This window comes from Symphalangus syndactylus, chromosome 4, assembly GCF_028878055.3.
Source record: "Symphalangus syndactylus isolate Jambi chromosome 4, NHGRI_mSymSyn1-v2.1_pri, whole genome shotgun sequence".
Classification (NCBI taxonomy): Eukaryota; Metazoa; Chordata; class Mammalia; order Primates; family Hylobatidae; genus Symphalangus; species Symphalangus syndactylus.
The window spans coordinates 29049685-29060457 of record NC_072426.2 but is presented as its reverse complement, the minus strand read 5'-3'; positions in this window follow the sequence as shown (position 1 = coordinate 29060457).

The following is a 10773-nucleotide window of genomic DNA, read 5'->3' as shown; positions in this document are numbered from 1 at the left end:
TTTTTTGAACAGTAGGAAAGTTTAATTATTAAGGAAAAACTGTGACTGAACTGACATCTTTGAATGAATGTTTCAATTTTTAAGTTTTAAAGCAGAAGTTAAAGCTGAATTAACCTGTTCAGATAAAAGTAGTTAATGGATAATTTGAGCATTAACTGGATAAATGATTCAGAGGGACTGCAAAATACCCAGAATACCTTCTCATATTAGAGACCTGATTTAGAATCTATCTAGTTAGCACTAACTCATCAAATGGGTACTGGAGGAAGTTCTCATGTAATAACCACTAGTTCATACGGGAAGGTCTTAAAAGTTTTAGAGACCATCTTCTGATTGAACTAAGCATTTGTTAGACTCTGATATGGTTTCAACCTCAAAACCGACTATGTTTTGTAACTTTTTAAAGATCACAAAGGGTGAATAGCTCCAGAAGTTTGGATATATTCAGAGAATCACTTCCACAGACCTGGAAAAACCTACCATTGAGTAAGTGGCATATAGTTGCTGCTGATTTAAAAGCATATATGAAAATTAACTGAGTCAGTTTCTGTAATCTGAACAGCTAGGATACGATAACAGAAGGCAGTCCCCACCAAGATGATAATATGAATATCACAAGACCCTTTAAACAATGGCCCAGTAATAATGGATACTACTAGGGTACAAGTTTGCTAAGGGGACTGAAAATGTGCCCTTGGCCATCTGACACTTCGTGGTATACTCTAAATGCCCCAGTTTGTTCCTGTGTTGTTAAAACATTTTACTTGCTCAAGGAATAAAAATGTCTTTAATAATTAATCAATAGTTGGGTCTTGGCATGCAATAAATCTGTGTGTCCGTGGCACTGCATAGCTTCTACTTTAATCCACGTCAGACCATCAGTTTTGCTGGGACTAGCATAACAATCTCCTAACTAGTCTTTCTGCTTTTGCTCAAAGGTTCTGTGAACCAAAAAGTGATGGAGGCAGATCTCAATCGATTTAGAGGATGATTTTTGCCAAGGTTGAGGCTGTGCCCAGAAAAAAGAAACACAAGTCACAGTAGGACCTGTGTCCTGTGTGTTTTCCAAAGAGAGGGTTTTGGGAACTTCAATATTTAAAGGAGAGAGAGCAAGATGGAGGGGACGGAAAAATAAAAGGAGGGAGAGTAAGCAGTGAGGCAAGTGGTTACATTCTCGTGTGGCTCTGATGAGTGCTCCATGAATGTACATTTTATTTGTGAAAAGAAAAGAGTGGGGGAGAAGTCAATTAAGTATTCATCTAGCACTCAGTAAATCTACATTTTACATAAGGTAAACAAGTATGTGAAATTGCAGCTGCTTGCAAACAAAAGGAAGGCAGTTTTTGCATGACTGAGTTCCCATAAGCCTAACTTTTCCCTTTGGCATAGTGAGTTTGGGTTCCTGAGATTTTATTTTCCTTTCACAGTCTCTTGTAATTCAATTCTTTTTTATCCAAAAAATATTCATGTGGAGGTGGTATGAAGTCTGTCTTATCCCTGGAGCAAATGAAATCCTCTAAAAGCACAGAAATACATTAAGGGTTTCAGAGGGTATCCAAGGAATTCAGGTGAGGCATGCTTCTCCCTCTCCTTTCCCAGTGTCTTCTTGCATTTAGAATGGTACTGACTTCTTTCTCTGTCTTCATATCCTAATATTTTCTTCTTTGATTAACATTCACCAGGCATATTGGCTTCTCTCTTGTTCTCCCTTGAATAAGCCAAACTCATTTGTGCCTCCGGGCCTTTGCCCTTGCTGACAAGCTTTGCACTTTTGAAGAAATATCTAACTTGAGGGAATGCAAGGATAATACCTTCTCTTATTCAGACTTATTTACATGTTCCTTCTTCAGAAAGATCTTTCTTGAATATCTAAACTGATAATTATTTGTTCCATTATACATTTTTATTTTCTTTATAAATTTTATTGATATTTTAAATTATATTATTTATTTTACTTATTTTTATGTGTTTATATTCTGTTTCTCAGCACTAAAATGTAAACTCTAAAAGACAAGGATTTTTACCTGTCTTGTTTACAGCTATATTCTCAACTTCTGGAATCACAACAGGAAATCAATACAAATATGTTGAATGATTAAATTATCTTCCAATATAAAAAAAAAACAAAAGAAAGAGTTTTTTTTTTTCAGGTATCTAAATTATATTTTTGTACACTATAGATACTACCGTGCTCTTCCAATGATGCTGTTTATATATGCAGTGGTCTCCAAAGACTAGAAAGGCCTGAACCTCTTTTAATTTTGTGGGTCCCAGTAAGTTTAAAAATTAATCAATGGTAAATGATAGTAATAAAAAATGGGTTATTTGTACTGTATTAAGAAATTAACACTTTACTCTTACAAAAAAAAGTTTACAGTGATGGTATTAGTGACGGTATTTAAAATAATGTCAAAGTTTACATTTAAGGCTAGTGAGCTCAAGGCCAAATGGCCCTCCTGCATTTCCCTGTTACAATGAGTAGTAAAGCACATCAAGGCATTATGGAAATGAATAATTCAGAGGAATCTGGTGGTTTTGCCTTCACCATAAAGAAGAACCAAGATACAATTTTCTCTCGTTAGTAGAAAAAACTTCTCAGAAATTAGAGTTGTTCAAAAACAGATTTGCCTCAGGAGGACTTGAGACATCCAAACCACATCCAACAACTATTTGTTACAGGTATAATGGTAAGTAGAAAAACATACGCTAGGTGCTTGACTGGGATGGCTTTTAAATTTCCTGCCTGTGCTGAAAGTCTATTAATCTAAAATTGGCTTACATGTCAAACAAATATCAAATTTACCTTATAATTTTTAACACTTTAACATTGGCTTAATGTCAAACTTTCTTAATGTCAAACATATATGACCCCTTGATTCTATTAGTGGATTCCTTCAAATCCTATGTGTGCTATTTTTAAAAATGGCATACTGCTGGGACTTTATTATTTAATCTAGTAAAATATATAGCATCTTCAAAGTTTACAGTGTGTTTCCATAGCAACAATTCACACACTGCCAATCATTCTCTGTTTCTACTCTTAACAAAACAAAACTTTGAATGTTTTACTATTCTTATTTATTTGGTATATAAAGCAAAAACTCTGATGTATTTTTATAACTATATCCAACTGATAGTTAAAATTTTTCATATTATTAATTATTCCTCTATGCCAGGGATAGGCATACTTTTGCTGTAAAGGGCCTAATAGTAAATATTTTAGGCTTTGTGGGACATTTCGACTGTTTGATAACTCTTATACAGCAAAAGCAGCTGTAGACAATATGCAAGTGAAGGACCATGTCTGCATTCCAATAAAACTGAATTTAAAGAAACTGGCAGAAGATTGGATTTGGCCAGCAGGCTAAACACTGCTCTATCTATTCTATCATTTTAATAATGTATTACATAGTATTCGATTGTTTTGTAAATCCCAATATATTTGCGCTTTGATTGAACATTTAAATTGTTTTCTCTTTTTCACTTTTAAAAGTAAAAATGAAAATGTCTGGCTGGACACATTGGCTCACAACTATAATCCCAGCACCTTGGGAGGCCGAGGTGGGCGGATCACCTGAGGTCAGGAGTTCAAGACCAACCTGACCAACATGGCAAACCCCTGTCTCTACTAAAAATACAAAATTAGTCGGGCATAGTGGTGGGTACCTGTAATCCCAGCTGCTTCGCAGACCAAGACGAAAGAATCACTTGAACCTAGGAGGCAGAGGTTGCAGTGAGCTGAGATCGTGCCATTGCACTCTAGCCTGGGCAACAAGTGTGAAACTCTGTCTCAAATAATAATAATAATAATAATGTTAAAAAATAAAAACATAAAAATAAAAATGTTCTTTTAGTAAAATAGTTTGGTTTACAAAATATTATGCTTCCCAGATTGATTCAGGTTGCTGAGTGTCGTTCACTAATTCTCATTGCTACATAGTGTTACAATGCATGCCTACGCGGCAATTAATTTAATCCTACTTTTGTTGAATACCTGCATTGTTTGTCACTATTGCAAAGGATGCTGCTATGAACATTCCCTACATCCCTTTTGGTAGCTGTAAATAAAGCTATAATCTATATGTTAGTTGCTGTATTGTAGGCTATGCCTATGTTCACTATCATCTAGTGTTACCCAACAGTTTTCCCAAGTGGTTGTACCAGTTTACATTCTTCCCAAACATGAAGGTGAGTTCTAGTTGCTCCATATTTTTAACAAGACATGGTAAGTGCTATTCATTTTAGCCATTCTGGTATTGCAATGTGATTTTAATTTTTATTTCCCTCAGGACTAAAGGTAGCAAATGGCTTTTTAATGTTTATTCATCATTTGACCATTATATGTTGTGAGGTGCCTGTTCAAGTCTTTTGCCCATCTTTCTATCAGATGATCTGTCTTTAGTTGATTAGTAGAAGTCCTTTATATATTCTAGGTATAGTTTTTTCCCGGATATATATATTTCAAGTATTACCTCTCACTCTGTGGCTTGTACTTTCTTTATTTCAATAGCATTTTTGATAGACATTCTTACCTTTAATGTAATTCAATTTGCCATTTTTAAAAATATTAAGGTTATGTTATTCTGTTCAAAATATCTTTTTCTAATCCATGTTAACGAGATATTATTTTTTATTGTCATTTAAAATATTTAAATTAAATCTGTTTGTTTTGTTTTGTTTTTGAGACAGAGTCTCAATCTGTTTCCCAGGCTGGAGTGCAGTGGTGCAATCTTGGCTCACCAAAACCTCCAACTCCTGGGTTCAAGCAATTCTCCTGCTTCAGCCTCCCAAGCAGCTGGGATTACCGACATGTGCCACCACACTCGGCTAATTTGTATTTTTAGTAGAAATGGGGTTTCTCCATATTGGTCAGGCTGGTCTCGAACTCCCAACCCCCCGTGATCCACCCGCCTTGGCCTCCCAAAGTACTGGGATTACAGGCATGAGCCACTGTGCCTGGCCCTGTTTTGTTTTATTTGTACATTTAAATCTACAATTCATACTTCATTAATTTTTTTGACATAGTGTTAGCTTGGGATCAAGATACTTTTCCTCCCAGCCTATTGGGGGCTGGGGGGCTGGGGGGCTAGGGGAGGGACAACATTATGAGAAATACCTAATGTAGATGATGGGTTGATGGGTGCAGCAAACCACAATGGCACGTGTATACCTATGGAACAAAACTGCACGTTCTGCACATGTATCCCAGAACTTAAAGTATAATTAAAAAAAATACATGAACGTTAAGAGGCAGAGCAAAAGGTTAGTGGAAAATTCAAAAATTGAAGTAGTGCTTGATGTATTAAAATAAACTCAGGGAAACAGAGGAAGACAAACTTTATAAGGGATTGTATCATAAAAAGGGACTATTTTTAAAGCAGGGTGTAGAGGGAAATTTATAGCACTAAATGCCCACAAGAGAAAGCAGGAAAGATCCAAAACTGATGCCCTAACATCACAATTAAAAGAACTAGAGAAGCAAGAGCAAACACATTCAAAAGCTAGCAGAAGGCAAGAAACAACTAAGATTGAGCAGAACTGAAGGAGATAGAGACACAAAAAACCCTTCAAAAAATCAATGTTGAAAAGATCAACAAAATTGATAGACCCCTACCTAGCAAGACTAATAAAGAAGAAAAGAGAGAAGAATCAAATAGATGCAATAAAAAATGATAAACGGGATATCACCACCAACCCCACAGAAATACAAACTACCATGAGAGAATACTATAAACACTTCTACACAAATAAACTAGAAAATCTAGTAGAAATGGATAAATTTCTGGTCACATACATCCTCCCAAGACTAAACCAGGAAGAAGTTGAATCTCTGAATAGACCAACAACCGGCTCTGAAATTGAGGCAATCATTAATAGCCTACCAACCAAAAAAAGTCCAGGACCGGACGGATTCACAGCCAAATTCTACAAGAGGTAGAAGGAGGAGCTGGTACCATTCCTTCTGAAACTATTTCAATCAACAGAAAAACAGGGAATCCTCCCTAACTCATTTTATGAGGCCAGCATCATCCTGATACCAAAGGCTGGCAGAGACACAACAAAAAAAAGAGAATTTTAGACCACTATCCCTGATGAACATCAGTGCAAAAATCCTCAATAAAATACTGGCAAACCGAATCCAGCAGCACATCAAAAAGCTTATCCACCATGATCAAGTGGGCTTCATCCCTGGGATGCAAGGCTGGTTCAACATACGCAAATTAAGAAACATAATCCAGCATATAAACACAACCAAAGACAACAACCACATGATTATCTCAATAGACGCAGAAAAGACTTTTGACAAAATTCAACAGCCCTTCATGCTAAAAACTCTCAATAAATTAGGTATTGATGTTATAAATAAGAGCTATTTATGACAAACCCACAGCCAATATCATACTGAATGGGCAAAAACTGGAAGCATTCCCTTTGAAAACAGGCACAAGACAGGGATGCCCTGTCTCACCACTCCTATTCAACATAGTGTTGGAAGTTCTGGCCAGGGCAATCAGGCAGGAGAAAGAAATAAAGTGTATTCAATTAGGAAAAGAGGAAGTCAAATTGTCCCTGTTTGCAGATGACATGATTGTATATCTAGAAAACCCCATCATCTCAGCCCAATATCTCCTTAAGCTGATAGGCAACTTCAGTAAAGTCTCAGGATACAAAATCAATGTGCAAAAATTACAAGCATTCTTATACACCAATAACAGACAAACAGAGAGCCAAATCATGAGTGAACTCCCATTCACAATTGCTTCAAAGAGAATAAAATACCTAGGAATCCAACTTACAAGGGATGTGAAGGACCTCTTCAAGGAGAACTACCAATCACTGCTCAATGAAGTAAAAGAGGACACAAACAAATGGAAGAACATTCCATGCTCATGGGTAGGAAGAATCATTATCGTGAAAATGGCCATACTGCCCAAGGTAATTTATAGATTCAATGCCATCCCCATCAAGCTACCAATGACTTTCTTTACAGAATTGGAAAAACCTACTTTAAAGTTCATATGGAACCAAAAAAGAGCCCGCATTGCCAAGACACATGCACACGTCTGTTTATTGCGGCACTATTCACAATTGCAAAGACTTGGAACCAACCCAAATGTCCATCAACAATAGACTGGATTAAGAAAATGTGGCACATATACACCATGGAATACTATGCAGCCATAAAAAATGATGAGTTCATGTCCTTTGTAGGGACATGGATGAAGTTGGAAACCATCATTCTCAGCAAACTATCACAAGGACAAAAAACCAAACACCACATGTTCTCACTCATAGGGGGGAATTGAAAAATGAGAACACTTGGACACAGGAAGGGGAACATCACACACTGGGGCCTGTTGTTGGGTGGGGGAAGCGGGGAGGGATAGCATTACGAGATATACCTAATGTAAATGACGAGTTAATGGGTGCAGCACACCAACATGGCACATGTATACCTATGTAACAAACCTGCACATTGTACACATGTACCCTAGAACTTAAAGTATAATAAAAAATACATATAAATAAAATAAAATAATTTCTATTTTTCCTTGTGAAAAAAGGGGACTAGAGAAAGTGACAGATTATTTTGAAAGTCATAAACATCAAATGAACATACCATTTCAAAGTTGTACGCCTACTGATATTTAAACAGATAAATTCATGACTAAATGAATGAATTAGACAACTAATAGGCTTGTTTTTTCTAAATAAAATTTTCTATGTCGCAGACAAGGGACTTAAGTAATATTGTCTCCTAGCAGACAATTATTATTTTAATTCACATTTAGAGTATGAAAAACCAAAAGGTCCCCTTCCAGTACACTTTTCTCCATTGAACTTCTTATTCCCGTTCTTGCCTGTGTCCACGTTTTCTCCTAGAGATTACCTTTTCCCTGCAATATTTCATTGCCATTTCTAGATTCAGGTTATATTTGTCTGTTTCTGGGTCAAGAATAGATTCTATTACATCAAAAAGAATTTCTAGCTGGAAAATACACCTTGCATTTTTCCTTGTGTTGACTTGAATCATACTTTATTTTCAATCTAGCAGTTCTGAGTATGAATAAATAATTCTCCATCATAACAAAAAGTATCCGAAATTTATTGTTCGAGATAGTGGTATATTAGGAGTAAATAAGAATTTCTTTTTTCTTTTTATCTCTTCTGAAGGCTGTTTCTATTAAAAATGAATTGCCTTGAACTTTAGGTTGATTTTATTATAATAAGATTTGACCCATTTCTTTCAATATTTTGCTGGCTTCTAAAGGAACTACCTTGAGCAGCAGCCATGGTGATTGTTATAGGGTGTCTAGTCAGGCTAATTGCATTAGAATGTCTACTGTATCATTTATTCTCTGTGTTTTAAGTTACAAAACTTCTATCTGTATCACTTATCTTCTATTAAATTGAGTTAAAAATATAATATTAATAGTATCTACTTCATAGGTTTGCCATGAGAAATGAGTTAAGGCATATGTTTTTTGACAAATAAGCATTCAATAAATGTTAGCTATTATTATGATCATCTTGAAGAATTTTCTTCTGTATTTTGTTCACCTGCCCAAGAACATAAAGCACCTCTCCTATAGAAGGCACATGGCTCTGTTCATGCCTTTTTGGCAGCTATGGTTCATTAATCTCATGTCACTTTATTCTCTCAAGTGGCCCTTGGGGTCCTGCCAGCAAGATTCTCACTGACCTTGATTTACTGTGCTGTACCTGCCTTTCAAAACGCCTTTATTCCTAGTACACTCTTCCTCCCCCAATGTGTGCTTCTGCCCTTGTGAGATCCTAACAAATAATTTGGATCTCAAGAAAGTCTTTTCTGAATTCCATCTTTCATCTGACTCAGGGGTTTTTAACTTCTGGTCCTTTTAGCCTTTGAATTGTATTTATGTACACTCAATAACATTTTATGTATATATATATATAAAATAAAAAATGTCATATATATAGGTGTGTGTGTGTGTATATATATATATAGTCACTAGATACACACTAGACTTTTATTTTTATTATTTTTTTTTTGAGACAGAGTCCAACTTTGTTGCCCAGGCTGGAGTGCAGTGGCGTGATCTCGGTTCACCGCAACCTCTGCCTCCCAGATTCAAGTGATTCTCTTGCCTCAGCCTCCCGAGTAGCTGGGATTATAGGCACCTGCCACCATGCCCAGCTAATTTTTGCATTTTTAGTATATATAGTATATACATTTATATATGTATATATAATTATTTTTCATCTATTTATTTTCATGAAATAAATTTTCATGTCATTGAGAGAAAACATGTCTTTCTTTCATCATCTCCAATCTATTGAAGAGCCTATTCCAGAGGATACTTATAAAGTATTATAAAGTAGCTTAAGATACACAGAGAATTATTATCAATTTTTTACATTAGATATTACAATTTCTTTTAGCAAACAAAGTCTAACCTTAACATTCCTAAATATTTTGCAGTAACCATGAAAGCAAATTACTGAACTTTAAGCAGTTTACAAGATTATTACACTTTTGATTTTGCAGACAGGGTAAAAAGCCACAGAGAGTACGTCTATTTTAACCATCTGGTGGCTTCTGTTTCAGAGCCTTATCTCATAACTCTAAGGAGATCTTCGTTTTTTCCATATCAAGTCTACTTTTCTCTTGAATCCACTAGTTCACACTCAACAATGAATGGGCATTAAGTCAGAAATTACCATGACTAAAACATGGTCTCATTGAACTGTTTAGACTGTGACTGATAAATCTCACAGGTTGCTGGAAAATATTAATTATATTTCAGGAAACTGCTGTTATATAAATTACCCCATTGTTGTATCCTGAATGAATTTCCAGTTGATAGCTAATTCCTCTAATGACTCATTCCAATTATTAATGCAGTTGGCTACCTAATAGAAGATTCATCTCTAAAATGGCAAATCTTGCCTCAGAATAAGAGCCTTAGAGGGTAAAGTGGCTATACTTCCAAAGAAGAAATAGATGCTATTTATCTACTAGTTCAAGTCTCAAGAATAATGAAATTGTTACTTGTAAAATCTATTTCAACAAAAGGTCATCAGCTCTACTTTATTAATGTATGCAAAATTACAACTGTAATAGAGTATCTTAAATTATTGACCTGCTCAACATAAAGGCCAACATTAAAATTACTGAAATGATTGAACATATTATAGTCTGAAGATCAGGTAGCTTTGAAATTCCTCAGCAAAATATGAAAGAATGGTGTTGATATTTGTGTTTGAGTATATTCTATTTAAAAACACATATTTGCTGAGTGTCTACCAGCTGTCAAATATAGAACAAGAAGTAAGAAAAGCAAAGTAGGAGTAATATGGCCTTCAAAAATCTTGCAATGTAGTGAGAAAAGTAAATAGTTCAAGACATTTAATATATGAAAAAACACAGTATATAAGAATTAAAATGAGGTTATTTGAGAGCACAGAGGACACACATTTAGTACAGTTTTGAAGGTACTGTTGCTGCAGAAGAACTTTGTGTTATTAAACAGAGGTAATGTCTTGCCACTTCTACCATTGATTCTGTGCTCTAATTCACTATATCTCAGTAGTGACAAGAACCAAGCTGAAGGATTGCTAGATGATGTTGAATTACTTTTTTATGACAGAGGAGGGCTCAGCCCCACCTCACACATTTCTGTTGCCATGGATTTCAAATTAAATGTTTCCCAATCAAAGCATATACAACCTTGTTCTATTCATCATAACTTTACCACACAGGCAACAGCACACATTTTTGATCTCTGTTGC